The sequence below is a fragment of the Pelobates fuscus genome, chromosome 2 (genome assembly GCF_036172605.1).
Source record: "Pelobates fuscus isolate aPelFus1 chromosome 2, aPelFus1.pri, whole genome shotgun sequence".
NCBI classification, from domain to species: Eukaryota; Metazoa; Chordata; class Amphibia; order Anura; family Pelobatidae; genus Pelobates; species Pelobates fuscus.
The window spans coordinates 403,040,700-403,058,309 of NC_086318.1; the positions used below are offsets into that span (position 1 = coordinate 403,040,700).

A 17,610-nucleotide genomic window follows, 5' to 3' on the forward strand; every position below is an offset into this window, starting at 1 on the left:
CTGCAGAAGGCGCCGGGAGGGAGGTGACAGCAGAAGGCGCCGGGAGGGAGGTGACAGCAGAAGGCGCCGGGCGGGAGGTGACAGCAAAGGGGCCGGGGAGGGAGGTGGCAGCAGAAGGGGCCGGGGCGGGAGGTGGCAGCAGAAGGGGCCGGGGCGGGAGGTGGCAGCAGAAGGGGCCGGGGCGGGAGGTGGCAGCAGAAGGAGCGGGGAGGGAGGTGACAGCACAGGGATCAGAGAGAGGTGACAGCACAGGGGTCAGGAGGGAGGTGACAGCAGAGGGGTCGGGAGGGAGGTGACAGCAGAGGGGTCGGGAGGGAGGTGACAGCAGAGGGATTGGGAAGGAGGTGACAGCAGAGGGATCGGGAAGGAGGTGGCAACAGAGGGGTCAGGAGGGAGTTGACAGCAGAGGGGAAGGAAGGTGGCAACAGAGGGGTCAGGAGGGAGTTGACAGCAGAAGGGAAGGAAGGTGGCAACAGAGGGGTCAGGAGGGAGTTGACAGCAGAGGGGAAGGAAGGTGGCAGCAGAGGACAAATAAATAAAAGCTATACTATAAAGTAGACTATGCACTTGTCCACCACTTTTTTAAGTGATAAATGGAAATAGATAATGAGTTTGGCTTAGCAGATGTCTAGTCTTTTTTTCAGCAAAAGTGTATTTTTCTCCCACCAAAAAAAAAATTTTTTTTTACACCCATATTTTCTGGTCAAGTGAGGTCTTGAAAATCCAACTATGGTGTTTAAAGTGATAGAAAAAAAAATGCATGTTTTTAGTAGCTGAATGAAACAAAGGATATATTTTAATCATGTCTGTGGTATTGCTGCAGCATGTTCTGTGATGTCATATTACATGCAAAGAATCTAATACAGAACATAGGCCTCGTGGATAATTTTTCAATAGCTGTGCTGACACATTGTTAGATTTCTTTCTGGTGGGTGTTTAATCACTGAACCAGTAGCATCGGAGGAAGAAGCACATTTTGTACGTAAGCAGTATTTTATTACCTACTCAAACTCCGTCACCATTGAATAAAAGCAACATTACCCAGAACTTATCAAAAGCGTGCCGTTAACAGTGTGCGTAACGCATTTCAAGGCAATGAATTTGGGCCCAACTCCGGAACTCAAAGGGTTAAATCAGGCATGCCAGAACAGAGGGCTTTAGGACAATGAAAAATTCTATGATTCTGTCGATTAGCCATTGGGCATTTCTTACTCATTCCGATGACACTTTTATGTTTTATAACTTCACAGAAAAGACCTTCCCAGAGACAGCAATATAAGAACGAGACAGAAACTAAAAGCAAAACCTATAAATCACAATAATGCTCATTCATAAAGAAATACCGAACGTGCATATTCTACCTGTGGGAGGCTGGGCTGAAAGTATAATATATAGTAACTGCGTGAAAGTGGAATACAGGCTTTGAACGTTTTTCCTGTAAATACTAGTAATGCTATGTAACCGTAATAAAGGACAGAGTCACAAGCAGTACAATATCAATAGCACAACTATATATAAAGCTGCTGCAAGAAAAATCTGTATCTCTCTTGTAAAAAAAACTAAACAAAACAAAAAAGTATCAAAAGTAATGCTTCAAAAAATAATTTTTAAGTAATGCTTCAATAAAAAAGAAAAAACAACTTTAAAATTCATCAAGCCATAGTGCAACATGTCAAGAACACTAAGATGGTAATAAAGGAGGGAGGTGGTGGGTCACAAAAGAACACTTGCAATAAGAAGAACACTTATTCATGGTGGGAGTCTACCTGTTCTGTTTTTATATGCATGCATGGAATATAGGAATAAGGTGATAGGTGATAGGATCTGAAATAGAATTGTCATCTATTACCCTAATATTACTAGTATAAAGAAATAAAGTCATAAAGAATAATTTGGCAAGAGCGGGGCCGTGGCAGGGGAACGAGTATCCACGTAATGCCGGGTTAATGCTGTGTGTATTACAGTGATCCATGCAAGGCCTTGATGCAGAAGAACGGTACACAAAACAACTGGAACACTTGCTAATGAATTTTCCAGAGCTAGGCTCCCTACCACGGGTCACCCAGCTGAAGGCAACCGAACATTTGCTTAGGTACAGAAGACTTGTGTTGATGGAGATTGCCTGCTGCAGATGGAGTGTGGATTTTTCAAGAAACAGCAAACAGAAACTGAATAGGCACCTGGCAATGTGAGTCAACAAAGCGAAACAGTGCACTGAACCAAAAAACATCATTCTTAATGAGAAAATATGCCCACGACTGTTAACATGCCTGGAAACGGGAGGTAAAAGAGTCAAACAAGTGGCTTCCTCATTTAAGATTGGATTTTTTTTTTTTAAGGGAACTGTCTTAACAAATATGTGGATAATCAGGACAATTTCAGGGAGCTGCAAAAACAACATTGTAAACATTGTGCTGGGGAAATTATGGCCGACAGTCACAGACCTTCATTTCTTGAATGTGTTATATAAATATTGCATTAAAAGTACAGTTAAAAATTATTAAAGAAAAAATTATGTTTATAGTTCTAAAAGATACAGACTGAATCCTGCCGGACCAGGAAAATGTTCCACCAATCGAGAGTCTCTCATTAATGTCTATGGGTACTGAGTTTATCGCATCATATTTATGGGAAAGAAAATACACTGATCCATTCACAACATTAAACCACCGATGGGTTATGGGAATAACATTGATTATATTGTTACAATGGCACCTGTCAGTGGGTGGGATATATTCGTCAGCAAGTGAACAGTCAGTTCTTGAATTTCATGGGTTGGAAAAAGGAAAAATGTGCAAGTGAAAAGATCTGAGTGACTTTGACAAGGGTTAAATAGTGATGGCAAGGTAACTGGTCAGAGCAACTCCCAAACTGCAAGTCTTGTGCGGTGTTCCTGGTATGCAGTGATTACTACCTTCCAGAAGTGTTGAAAGGAAGGACAACTGGTAAACCGGTGTCAGGGTCATGGGTGCTCAAGGCTCACTGATGCAAATGGGGAGCGAAGGTCCGTCTGGTCTTATCACACAGAAGAACTACCGTAGCTCAAATTGCTGAAAAACGTAATGCTGACCATGATATCAGTGTCAGAATACACAGTGCATTGCAGTTTGCAGAGTATGGGGCTACCTATCTGACAACTTAGAAGAGCCCCCATTATGACCCCTGTCCACCGTGAAAATGAATTCAATTGGGAAAAGAGGGTCAGAGCTGGACCATGGAAGAAGGTTGCCTGGTCTGATGAATCACGTTTCCTTTTAGATCAGGTGCATGGCCGGGTGCATATTTGTCAATTACCTAGGGTAGAGATGGCAGCAGGATGCACTATGGGAAAAAAGCAGGCCAGCGGAGGCAGTGTTTTGCTCTGAGCAATGTTCTGCTAGGAATCCTTGGGTCCCAGCATCCATGTGGATGTTACTTTGACACCCTCCTGTCAGTATCATACCACCACAGCCCCGTCACCACTGTATAGCTCATTTCACCCCACCACAGCCTGTCACTCCACTAAAGCCCCTGCCTCCACACTACAGAGTGTTACCCAAATATAGCCCCTGACACCCCACCTTTGCAAGCCCTCCCATTTTTCCATCCCAGACTTTCTGTGGCATTCCAATTACAGGCTTCTCAATGGAGCTCAATGTTAGGTTTTTGCAAGGCATGTGCTTTGAGCAATTGCTGCCTCTTGAGTTTAGCTCCACTGATCTAACCAACCAGGAAGAAGCAGGACAGGATGTCTGACTGACAGCCAGGGGGTGTAAGAAGGTTAATTTATATAACACAGGGGGAGACTTTGACCATTATGGCGAAAATCGGCAATGGAATGCAGTGAAGTGTGTCACAGAATACGGAAGTATCCTTTAAAGTACTGACGGTGACTTCAATCAACGGTAAACAGAGAAGGCTTTTGCAACCTATCCGGAAGCAAAAATGAGATGACGCCTATCACACAACCAACAAACTTTTGGGGACTAGCCCTATTTAGAGGGACTGTGGGAAAGGGGTTCTAGACTGTGAGGTTTTATTGCATTATTGCAATTGTTTTCATGTTTATTGGTCCTTGAAGTTCTCGAGAACGAAATGGGTAGGACCTGTTTGTAGCACATTCGTGCACTTTACCTTTAATATTTTATATGCCAATAAATATCCTTTTGGAAAAACACCTCTGGATTGGTAGTTGCTGCAATACCTGTCATTTTTATCCAGTGGCAAGCACGAATGAGGAGCTCTAGCCCCCTATTGACATTGAGGGTGGCACCCATATAGCGCATTAATCATCTTAAATCTGTGAGTGCAATCGAATATCTGTCTTTTTGTTTGTTACAGGCAATATTGCAAAATGTCATATCCTTGTTTTCAGGAACATCATCAGGACCCCTAATGTTCTGTGTTTTATATATCTATTCTGGCTTGTTATCATCTGGAAGGTAACCTTGGGAGGCTGTGTACCTATAAGTCAATTTTTTTATATTTCTGCACAATTCACTGGTTTCACAGGTAGAATTGTTTTATTTATATTAATTTATAAAATTGCCAAGTTTGATTGAAATCTTCACTTTTTGTAAAATGGCAAAAATACGACACACCCTTCACATATAAAGCATTTTGGCAAGCTTAAGTGCTTTAGTGGTCCACTGTGTACCTTTAAAGTGACCATCTTTGTCTATTTTAAATGCTGGGAGGTATGCATAGTAATATCTCACTTACGTAGAGAAATAATGTAGCCTTGTTTATTCTATGCAGTTCCACTTTTCTTCCCTTAACCATGTCAATAAGAGCTATCAGAAAAGGTAAAAATCTAACACGCTCGACATTTATTTAAAAAAGCAAGCATAATCATGTAATTTCAAAGGATTATCAGAATACTAAATTATTTGCAGAATATTACCCAACAAACTGGTCTCTAGCTAACATATAACTACAACTCCCATGATCCTCTTCCAGTATTTAGCCACCCTGCTCTACCGCATTACCATATTGCTAATAACTGAATCTCCAAAGATTTAACTTGTGATATTTTACAAACATCAACATTACGCGGGGCGTATCAGAGGTCAAGAGAGGCCATAGCCACTTCCATTTTTCTAAGGCTAATTTAACTTAATTTAATTAGTAATTTCCTCCCAGTGAAGGCGCACCATCACAGAATCCATAGTCTCCGTATATTAAATTCATAGACACTTTTGACTTAAAGAAAAAATAACATTATCAAAATACCATACACATTCTGCCATTATTATATAGAACACAAGTACAACAAAAATGATTTGTAAGATGTTACTGTATAACTGGTTGCTTGCATGATTCAATACAACTAAACCAGTATTTCTTGTTAGATACAAGGTTGTAGTAACGAAGGTCTGTTGACTAATCAGAGTTGAACAAGCTTGCTCACAAGGAAGTCAGAGTATCCCCCATAATGTATGTAAGGAAGCCTACAGCTGGAAATTTTCACCTTTGTAATTCTAAAAGTGAATGACCTAAAGACAAAAAAGGTCACAAGTCAGGTACCAAACCAAATAAAGTCTTCTCTGTAATCAATTTAACATCTAAACGTGTTGCCTAAACCTATCTAATCATGATAGAAGCAAATATTTGTCTTGCTTTGTTTCTTTGGAAATCAATTACACCCAGTGTTTATTATGGGCCTTCAAGTTTAGGAGTGTGTTTGACTTGGCCTCATCAGAGGTTGAATAGAGATAAGGAAGACTAGAAGGACTCTAGCTGAGTAAACTCTTAATAGACATCTATTGACACCAGACACGATGTCATGATTAAAGTTCATTTATATCAATGAACGACATCAAATTTCCCTATTTCTGACAAGGGCCTTCAGTATAATGCATGGTTAATTACTAAGCTCCTTTTAGATCACAAAATCAGGTGAAAATTCTCAAAATAAATTTGTATCCATCTTTTGCGATATAGGCTGAAGCAATTCAGGAGGCGATTAAAGGAATATAAATTTTCAGAATACTACACAAAATAAGGTTCATATATACATGTTTTTTCACCCATATTTTACCAAATTGCCTCAAAACTGGCATAGTTAGATGCACGTTCTGTGATTTCTATTTACCATCTTTTTGTGGTTAAATGACCACAAATCCACAATATATACTAGCTATATAAATGTATTTAAATAAATGAAACGAATGGGGGTTTACCAGGACCCCTATGAACAAGGAGGAATCCAGCAATATTATCCCCATCCCCTGTTTACAAAAACAGGACAGCACTTTATTTATGCACTAACCAGCACTTTTTATACTCCTGAAGAAGTCTATATGTATTAGACGAAACATGTATAGTGAGTTTTTTTTTTTTATGTTGCTGTCCTATTTTGCCTACGATACCTGTGAGGTTTCCAGTTACCTATATTGCTGAGATTTGGACTGGAGACTATACTGATGGGCTTTTTTAAAATCTACTTTTACTTTGTACAGTGTGACCACTAAAGCGTGTATTTTGTACCATATATTAGTGTTGCACTATGGTCCTTTTTAATTTCTTTCCACATGAACCTTTGGATTTCTGAATGCTATTGAATCCAGTGGAATCTACATATGATTGATGAGCCCGGATTTTCTGCCACTCTGTGAGTGCAACCTTCAATTCTGGGGGTTTCTCACTATAACGTTATTACCCTATGAGTTCTTTCTCCAATTTATGTTTGTAAGTATATTTTGCTTGTTTTTAAGAACACCACAGTGCCAGAGGTTGTATAGTTCGATGGCACTGTCACGATGTCCCTGTCTTCCCTCTATTTAAAGGTATTTTTTCTTTTCACCTGTTAAACAGGGATGGCCTCATGGAAACTGCAATTCATATGTATAAGCTGTGCCAAGTGTAACTGCTACAGAAATTAAATGGGTTGAATAGAAAAAAAACCTTTAGAGAAACAGTATTACATTATTTTTTTTTTAAATGCGAACACAGACATAGTAAAAGCCACAGACAATGTAAAATTTCTAGACGTCTGTACACAGGAAACCCACTGACAGCTGCTGTTACCACCACTAGTCCTGGCTAGCTCACATTTAGAAACCCATAGCCAAGCTATCAAATACCATCACATATGTTGTGATTCAGAGGACTGTAAATTAAAAAAAAAAAAAACCTTTAAAAACAGGATTTTTTTTCCCTGTATAATTCAGACAGAAAGGCTACAAAATGTGATAGTTGCCACTATGAAAATAACATCTGCTCTCAAGACAACCAAATGGAAGGCTAATCTGATCCATGCAGGAGCAGCATGCGTATCCCTAGTGCACGCACAGAACAAACTGCCAGAGCCGGTCAGGCTGCCGAACGTCGGATATTTGACTTTGTCTTTACATTACTTCAGCCACAAATTTGAAACAATCAATTAGAAAATGTAAAATGATCAACCACACAACAAAGCCATCAAACTGTGCGAGGAAGTTAGTGTAGATATATGTAAGCATAATAAGCCCATAAAAAAGAATCATTTGTGCTGTTGTTTCCATGATGCTGTCACTACTAGCATTTTTTTTCTCATTTATATCAATGCGCCTGACAAACACCATGCAGCCACTGTTTTAAATTTAGAATTAAAGGTTTTTATTTCGTTTTTTGACAATATTTGTATAATGTGAACACCAAGAGTACTTGCAGCAGTGTTGAGAATGAAGGTGTTTTTGTCTTCTTATTCCAACAAACAATTAGGCAAGAGGTCTGCCAAAACCGTTGGCAGTCTCTTGTATCCAGCACCAGCAAATCACACGAGGAACAGACCACATCATCTACACATTCAGAGCCAGATGATGTGGTCGCAGAAGCAGCCGCCTAGGGACCGGGCTCAGACGGCCTCTTTCTGGACCTGGAGCTCTGGTTGTGAGGGGCCCTCCCGGAGCCAGCAGGGAGATCAAAAATATCTTGAGGGAGCGTTGTAGTATCAGGTGATGCAATTTTAAGAGCTCCCTCATGGCCCGCTGGAGCGTCATTGACTGAGCAATGCACCCACCACTCTGGGTAAATAACTGAGCACCAGAACTACGAAGAAGCACTTAAAGTGATCTACACCTGACATTGGTGCAGATCACAATGTTCCCCATCAGGTCATCAAGCCATGAATTCTGCTCTAAGTGTGCCTCAACAGGACCACCAGTAAGAGATAAAGGGGTGGGCAAAACACACACACAAAATGCAGCCCACTCAGACTCCAGTACAAACACGCAACACACTCTGCACACAAAGAGTACACACAAAACGCAGACTTCCCCTAACATATAACGGTGAGCCTCATCCTCACACACTCTGCCACATCACACAGAACACTCAGTAATTTAGTCCACACACACACACACACAACACTCCGCCACCACACAACACTCACAGAACAGAGCCTACAACACCAAGCAACCATAATCCATCTCTGAACCTATCTCGGGCCATGAACTGTTACTTAGTGTACACTGCACTATAAGATTAAGACGTCAACCATTACACTAATGACACTGAATGTCAGCTGCGGAATACATGGGGGAGTTAACCACGATTCTGTCTGCATCTTTTTAACAGGTAATTACTTAAGTTAAAGAAGCCCATATATTTCCAAATTAATTAAACATTACTTGTGCAACTTAAATCAGGAGAATAGAAGAACAACCACCCACTGCGCGCGCACACACACAGAAGCACAATTGATCCATTTGGTAAAATTTTTGAAAGCATTATAAGGACCCAGAAATCCTTTCCTCCAGCTAGTCAATGGGCACATTGAATCAAATTGCAATCTTTAAGTTTGGATTCCAATATTGTTGAATGGGTAAGGCAGTGGCTGAGGGACAGGCAACAGAGGGTTGTAGTCAATGGAGTATATTCGAAACATTGGCTTGTCACCAGTGGGGTACCTCAGGGATCTGTACTTGGACCCATTCTCTTTAATATTTTTATTAGTGATATTGCAGAAGGTCTTGATGGTAAGGTGTGCCTTTTTGCAGATGATACTAAGATATCTAACAGGGTTGATGTTCCAGGAGGGATAAGCCAAATGGCTAATGATTTAGGTAAACTAGAAAAATGGTCAGAGCTGTGGCAACTGAAATTTAATGTGCATAAGTGCAGGATAATGCATCTTGGATGTAAAAACCCAAGGGCAGAGTACAGAATATTTGATAGAGTCCTAACCTCAACATCTGAGGAAAGGGATTTAGGGGTAATTATTTCAGATGACATAGGTAGGCAGACAATGCAATAGAGCAGCTGGAAATGCTAGCAGAATGCTTGGTTGTATAGGGAGTAGAAAGAGGGAAGTGCTCATGCCATTGTACAGAACACTGGTGAGACCTCACTTGGAGTATTGTACGCAGTACTGGAGACTATCTTCAGAAGGATATTGATACTTTAGAGGGAGTTCAGAGAAGGGCTACTAAACTGGTTCACGGATTGCAGGATAAAACTTACAAGGTAAGGTTAAAGGAACTTAACATGTATAGCTTGGAGGAAAGATGAGACAGGGGATATGATAAAAACATTTAAATACATAAAGGGAATCAACACAGTAAAGGAGGAGACTATATTTAAAAGGAGAAAAACTACCACAACAAGAGGACATAGTCTTAAATTAGAGGGGCAAAGGTTTAAAAATAATATCAGGAAGAATTACTTTACTGAGAGGTTAGTGGATGCATGGAATAGCCTTCCAGCTGACGTGGTAGAGGTTAACACAGTAAAGGAGTTTAAGCATGCGTGGGATTGGCATAAGGCTATCCTAACTATAAGATAAGGCCAGGGACTAATGAAAGTATTTAGAAAATTGGGAAGACTAGATGGGCCGAATGGTTTTTATCTGCCGTCACATTCTATGTTTCTAAATACATATTTAGCATTGCTAACGTCTGTAGAAGAAATCAATATGATATAACCTGTTCAGACAATGATGTTACACTGAAAATCATTGATGTGTCAGCAAATAGCTAGATGTATAAAAGCCACAGATAGCACAGAACATCTCCATATGTACCCGATTCGCATGACCAAGAAGAGCTTTCAAAAAACATTGTGAACAATTCACATTTAAAATTTACACAAACTCAGCAAACAAAGGAAACCCTACATCTATTTAGAAAGCACATGCTTTATGGCATCAAAAGTATGTTTGCAAATACGTGCAATCGAAACAACATGGGTGGAGCGGATAAGGAAGTTTCTCATAAAAAAATACATTTTTACATTTTTTTTGTTAAATATACTCAATGGAAAACCATAATATTCAGGAAGTTCTTGTTCTTATTTGTAGGGAATCATTACAAATTAAAAACAATTAACTGGATTCCACATGTAATACAAGTGGAGAACTTATTTTTCCGAAGGCACAAAACTCCCCCAACACACACACACACTGTCTCTCGCTCCATACAAAAACATACTTACATTAAAACACACAGACACTGCCCACGAATACAATCCTACACAGACGGGCAAAATGGCAGATACCCAGCTGACAAATCATCATGAGAGTTGTAGCACAGTTGAGGATCTACCTTTTGGTCACCCTAGTTCCAGAAAAGGCCGAAAACAATTCCTCGCACCAGGGTCCCCTGTACAGTAGATTCGCCACTGTCTAATGGTTAAATAGATGGGTGAATAAGTAAAATAATATGGCCATGCCCTTTCATATGTCTGTCTTTTGTGGTCTGGGAGTATCTGTCCTGGTTGGTATTGGGCACATGCATTCACACACATCTGTATGGACCAGAAAAAGAACAAGCCATGCCTGACACCACCTAAATTACATATCCAAGATCAACCTTGGCCTTACAGCTAGAGATGGAGAGCATCCCCCACCTACTCCTTGAGGGACATCCGTGATAGAGAATTACAATTTCTAGATTTCAATTTGCAGTGAAGTATATCGTTGTGGACGACTTCCAAGTCTTAATATAGTTAAATGTTTTCCCATGACAGGACTGTGCTAACAACTATGACACATTAGATTAGAAAGTTTAACTATATTTTCAACAATTTGACACATTTGGATCTTGTGTCAAACACATTGAAAGCCTGAACGCAAGGGGGAATACAAGCAAGAGAAGAAAATAATGCAATACACCTCTTTTTTTTGTTTTTAATCGAACGCCAAATTTTTAATGAGGTGTAATTAATATGATTCATTCAGTAGGGCTTAGAAACTCTTCTAGGAATCCAATGTTTGACATACCAATCAGGCAAGATCAATTAAAACTAATAACTTTGGGGAAACCAGTGTTGGCTGCTTGCCATTTGCTTCTGCAATTACATGTTGGAACATACATTGCTGTTAGCAATATTATTTACCTAGAATAGTGACATAACCAGACACCGAAGACACCTGCGTAGCATTCATCTGGTCTTGTTTGCTCAAAAGCAAAAAAAGAGCTTCTTCTACTATTCATTTCTATTTACAAAATTCCATCAACATCTGCTATAAAAATCACTATATATTCCTATAGAATTACTGCAGAATGCTAAAGATAGGAACATGTTGTTGTTTTTTTTTTTTTTTATAAAGTTGTTTCGGATAATTGCATCAATGAGGTGCATCAATCTACAACACATACATACTTAGACTCAAGTGATTTAGGAGATGGAGATATATCTTGGTCAAAACACAGAAGAAAAGAAGAACCAATCTCAGTAGAAGTGTTAGGAAGCAGTAAGTCAAGGGGGGACAAGCCCAAGCACCCTATGGCCTATCTCTGTAGCCTTCCAAAAAAAAAAAAAAAGGATGATTGGTGAGAAAGCGGAAACAGAATGTAGGAAGTGATCCAAGATCGCAATGAAATTTAACCGGAGAGCATTTTTTCCCCCTAAATTTTGCGACATTCCTTAAGTTAGTTTACAACTATGTCCCAGTTATCCAGTAAACCAGGTTCATGGAAGATGACTGCAGGGGGGGAGGGGGGAAGCGCACCAAGCTCTTCCAAGAAAACACACTGTGAAAACTTTATTTGGTGTGAGTCGCTTTTTAAAAAAAAAAAAATACTGGATTGTTCAAAAAGTGCCGTATATAGCATGTGCTGATAACATGCCAATTCTGCTGGAAACCCGGTCTAGTAAGAAAATATGATGATATGAGCCACCTACTGGCATATATGAAGTGCAATCCCAACTGCCTAATCCTCAGACTCATACATGGTGATCATGTGGCAAAAGATCTCATCTGAGGCAATCACTTAATGGAAACATCAAAGAGTTAAAAGGTATTTATGCAATGGGTTGTGTGTTTTGTGATTGTATTTACTATTTATCCATGCTACTTGCTTTATCACAAATTTTTGTAAAACATCCTACAACACTATAAAAGAAATGTTTAATAATTAGCAAAAATAAAAGGTGTATGTTGTCTTTAAATATACAGGAACTTCACAAAGACTGGGATTCTGATTTTTACCACAGCCATGTTCTATTTCCTACTTCAGAATAGACTGTATTACTTTCAACCTCTGACCAAAGACCTACCAGCAAGCCCATTAACCCATATTAGTGTCTATGCTGCATCCCTAGGAATAGAATAGTGTATCCTGCATCGCTTTTGTTACTTATGGGAGTGGAACCTTACACCAGCTCATAATGATGCTGTGGTGGGAAGATGCAAGACATGCCCTGTAATATAGGGTTACTGGGAGGGTGTAAGGCGTGGTGTAAAAATGGAGGTTGGTAGTGGGGCGCTACGCATGGTGCAAATTGACGAATTGGTAACAAGGTGGGTGGTTTGATAATGAGAAGGTGGTTGGCAAGTGTTGGGTTTGGTGTAGGTTCAGAGCCATTCATTTAATAAAGGTTTTTCAAATACTGGGAAAACTCCTAAAAAATCTGGAGTTCTATGTGTCCCTTACTCAGACCTCAGCAGAATTAGCCAAACTGACAGTCAGGCATACCAAAGACAATGCTGGAGGAACTGTTCACCACTTGAAGGCTGTGTGTCCCAGTAACATTACTCAAATTATAGATTACAGAAAGTGAAGGAATACTAAGGTAGAGCCTTGAGTGTCACTCTTTCTCATCCTGAGGTGGCAAAATAGAAAGAGTAGCCATGGGGATATACTGACACAGAATAAGGCGTCAACCTCATGTGCGCCTTTTTTCATGTTGCCTTGCAAGGCACAGGCAAACCAACTTGGAGAACACTGCCAACCCAATTGATCCTTGGTCCATCCCGGAGCCATACAGGACTTAAATGTACACTATAGTCACCTGAACAACTTTAGCTTAATGAAGCAGTTTTGGTGTATAGAACATGCACCTGGGGGGCGGGGCCGGACCGCCGAGCTGGCTGGTCGCATGCAAGACCAGCTCCTGCAACCTAACATGAAACCATACACTGACCTTAAGATTATCGTCTCGAAACAGACCGGCAACGGCGGCCCCCACCGGGCGGAGTATCCTGGACCCAGGGTGAGGCTGGCCTGATAGGCTTCAGTCCCCTGGGAGAGAAAGCCGATCTGACTCCATTGCGGCCTACCCCGGAGGCAGGCGGGGCGGACGGCCGCCGCCCTGCAGCACGCCGTCCAGCACTCAGAGTCAGACCCATGGGGACACCGGCCCCGTACCCCCCCCCTATGGACCGGGGGGGTGATCCCGGTCTACACATCCTCGAGACCCGATCGTTACAACCGATCAGCAGGGAGCCCAGCATGAGACCGCATGGGATGCAAAATGGCCGCCGCGCCTAACACACACCGGAGAAACAGGGGGCATGACAGGCACGAATGGCGAAACCGGCAATCCAGCCACAGATACCAAGCTGGCGGAGGCCAAGTGGTAAGGAGTCCTGGTCAGAGCCCTCTTGGGCTGCTCACCCACAACGGCAGCGCATAATGGTCCAGGCCGTAATCCCACACCTGCTAGCACCCCTGAAACCAAGCATGCCGCCTGCCCCAGACTTCACCAACCTGCCGGACCCATGTGGCTGCCACATAAATCAAGGACATTGTCCTGAGCTTACCAGCTCTAAGCGCTGCAGAATATGTTTGCGCTACCCTACCTCACCACTCGACCGGAATACAGACCTCGGAGCACAAGTTCAGCACAGTCCTCAATGCGACAGGGCTGCTGCCCGGCGAACTACACCGGCATAGAGCCCATCCACAACCAACGAGGGAAGATACCCTGCAGTGCTCTGGACCCAGCAGCATATCCTCCAGAGCTGGTGTGGGCTGACCGAGGCGGACTGACCCGGAGACCATCTGCGGCCCTGCAGGCCCTACAACAGAGACACTGCAAAATCTCACTGCACAGTATGTCTTACAGTATGGCCCTGGCAATGCGCAGCAGAGACTTTTCGTTCCAAGTAGCAGCAGTGGAGCAAACCATACTATATACTTACCGCAGGCAACTAGCTCGTTAACCACAGATCACATAGCAGTTATTTACCCAATGCAATCGTACTCTCATGCATATCAGCACTGTATTTAACAATGTGTGGACTCTGCTAACTGCTCTCAAATGTTATACCTACTGACCCAATCGAGTTTCTCTAAGCGTCCCACCCTAGATTTTATGCAGGGCATCTTTATGCTTAGAGAGTATAGAACATGACCACACATCTTAGGCTGCCTCTAGCATTGATTACTGCCGTCTGGCGCTCCTTACCTCAGCTTTTTGGTTTAACTTTATATGTATTCTATTTACCGTATATACTCGAGTATAAGCCGACCCGAATATAAGCCGAGGCCCCTAATTTTATCCCAAAAAACTGGGAAAACTTATTGACTCGAGTATAAGACTAGGGTGGGAAATGCAGCAGCTACTGGTAAATTTCTAAATAAAATTAGATCCTTAAAAAAATATATTAATTGAATATTTATTTACAGTGTGTGTATAATGAATGCAGTGTGTGCGTATGTGTGTGTGTATGAGTGCAGCGTGTGTGTATGAGTGCAGTGTGTGTATGAGTGCAGTGTGTGTGTGCATGAATGCAGTGTGTGTGTGCATGAATGCAGTGTGTGTGTGCATGAATGCAGTGTGTGAATGCAGTGTGTGCAGGGCCGGTGCAAGGATATTTGCCGCCGTAGGCAAAAAAATTTTTGCCGTCCCTCCCCCCCCATATGTCCTGACTTCCCCTCCTCCTCCCTCAGTGGTCCTTACCTCCCCACCCCCGTGTTCCTTCACTCCCCCCCCCCAGTGGTCCTGACTCACCCCTCCCCCAGTGGTCCTTACCCTCCCCTCCCCTAGTGGTCCTTACTTCCCCCTCCCTCTCATAGTGGTCCTTATCCCCCTTCTCCCTCCCATAGTGTTCCTTATCCCCCCCCCATCTCTCCCATAGTGGTCCATATACCCCCCCCTCCCTCCCATAATGGTCCTTATACCCCCCTCCCTCCCATAGTGGTCCTTATCCCACCCCCTCCCATAGTGGTCCTTATACCCCCCCTCCCTCCCATAGTGGTCCTTATACCCCCCTCCCTCCAATAGTGGTCCTTATACCCCCCCCTCCCTCCCATAGTGGTCCTTATCCCCCCCTCCCTCCCATAGTGGTCCTTATACCCCCCTCCCTCCCATAGTGGTCCTTATACCCCCCCTCCCTCCCATAGTGGTCCTTATACCCCCCTCCCTCCCATAGTGGTCCTTATCCCCCCCCTCCCTCCCATAGTGGTCCTTATCCCCCCCCCTCCCTCCCATAGTGATCCTTACCCCCCCCCCCCTCCCTCCCATAGTGGTCCTTATACCCCCCCCTCCCTCCCATAGCGGTCCTTATACCCCCCTCCCTCCCATAGTGGTCCTTAACCCACCCCCCCCTCCCATAGTGGTCCTTATACCCCTTTTTTTATTATTAATTTTTTTTTTATTATTTTATTTCTTATTTTTTTTTTTTTTTCGTCCCCCCTCCCTGCTTGATACATGGCAGGGAGGGGGGCTTTCCTTCCCTGGTGGTCCAGTGGCAGTTCAGTGGGGGGAGAGGGGGGCTGGCAGAGCTGTACTTACCTGTTCTGCAGCTCCTGTCAGCTCTCTCCTCCTCTGCGCCGTCCGTGCAGCTCCTTCTATCAGCTCACACTGTAAGTCTCGCGAGAGCCGCGGCTCTCGCGAGACTTACACTGGGAGCTGACCGAGGTGCTGAACGGACCGGCGGAGGAGGAGAGAGCTGACAGGAGCTGCAGGAGAGGTAAGTACAGCTCTGCCAGCCCCCCTCTCCCCCCAGTCTGTATTATGGCAATGTAAATTGCCATAATACAGACTCTGACTCGAGTATAAGCCGAGTTGGGGTTTTTCAGCCCAAAAAATGGGCTGAAAAACTCGGCTTATACTCGAGTATATACGGTAGTTACTGCTAACTCAACTGCATAGGCTTCGTTAGGCTGTATACATTTTTGCATAGTCATAGACATATCCATGTCAGAGAAGCGCCGCCAGCCATAATACTAAATGCATGTTTCGTTACCTGTTGTACCGTTTTCTGCTGTCATACTGCATTTAAGTTTAAAGGTGTTCAAACCTAGACTCCTAATGAAAATGTGCATCGGTATAACCCATAGGCCACCACTGACCAGCTGACAGTTAGACGACAAGTCATGGCTGGGGCTCCCTGCTCCAACACCTATGTCACGACGTGATAGGGCTAGAGTGATGTTAAAACTATGTTTTAAACATGTTTGTTCAACCGTTTCAAAACCAAACGTGAACATAAACTCGTTAACCAACATAAAAAATAAAAAATTAGGCATTGTTTAGCAGGAAATGTAATTAACGCTGTATTAACCCTTATCTGTATATCACTATTGCATTTCCCCTCTTTTTGTTCTGTACCCTATTGCACGTGCCTTAATAAAAGAAAGATTGACAAAAAAAAAAAAAACACGCACCTGCAGCCTCACTGCTCAATCCTCTGCCATTTAGGAGTTAAATCCCTTTGTTTATGAACCTTAGTCACACCTCCCTGCATGTGACTTGCACAGCCTTCCATAAACACTTCCTGTAAAGAGAGCCCTATTTAGGCTTTCTTTATTGCAAGTTCTGTTTAATTAAGATTTTCTTATCCCCTGCTATGTTAATAGCTTGCTAGACCCTGCAAGAGGCTCCTGTATGTGATTAAAGTTCAATTTAGAGATTGAGATACAATTATTTAAGGTAAATTACATCTGTTTGAAAGTGAAACCAGTTTTTTTTTTTTTCATGCAGGCTCTGTCAATCATAGCCAGGGAGGGTGTGGCTAGGGCTGCATAAACAGAAACAAAGTGATTTAACTCCTAAATTACAGTGAATTGAGCAGTGAAATTGCAGGGGAATGATCTATACACTAAAACTGCTTTATTTAGCTAAAGTAATTTAGGTGACTATAGTGTTCCTTTAAGAGGGAGGGGGACAAGGTGTCCTGTGAAAGGGAACACATCCTCAAGTTCAGAATGTGGTCCCTATCACAGGATACCTTACATTTGTCAAAACTTCAATTAATCCACCTTCCACTTGGGAGGCATAAACAGAATTTAGGATTCTAAAGAGGCAGGAGTTTGCTGAAGCACTTCACTATGGGTGCTTCTACCCCAGTTGGGAGGAAATCTTATATGTCACAACGAGTTCTCAACATTCAAAGATTGCACAAAATTACTTAAGTCTCTATTAAATACTAACAAGTTTAATACTGAAAAACAATGCTGAAAATGTAACTTTAAAATCTTC

At 42.4% G+C, this 17,610-nt stretch overlaps 1 protein-coding gene across 1 annotated transcript in view; it reads right to left on the minus strand.

The window, feature by feature from the left end:
* Positions 1-17,610, minus strand: part of THADA (THADA armadillo repeat containing) — a 519,919-nt gene that overhangs the window by 87,135 nt on the left and 415,174 nt on the right. The window lies entirely within an intron of this gene.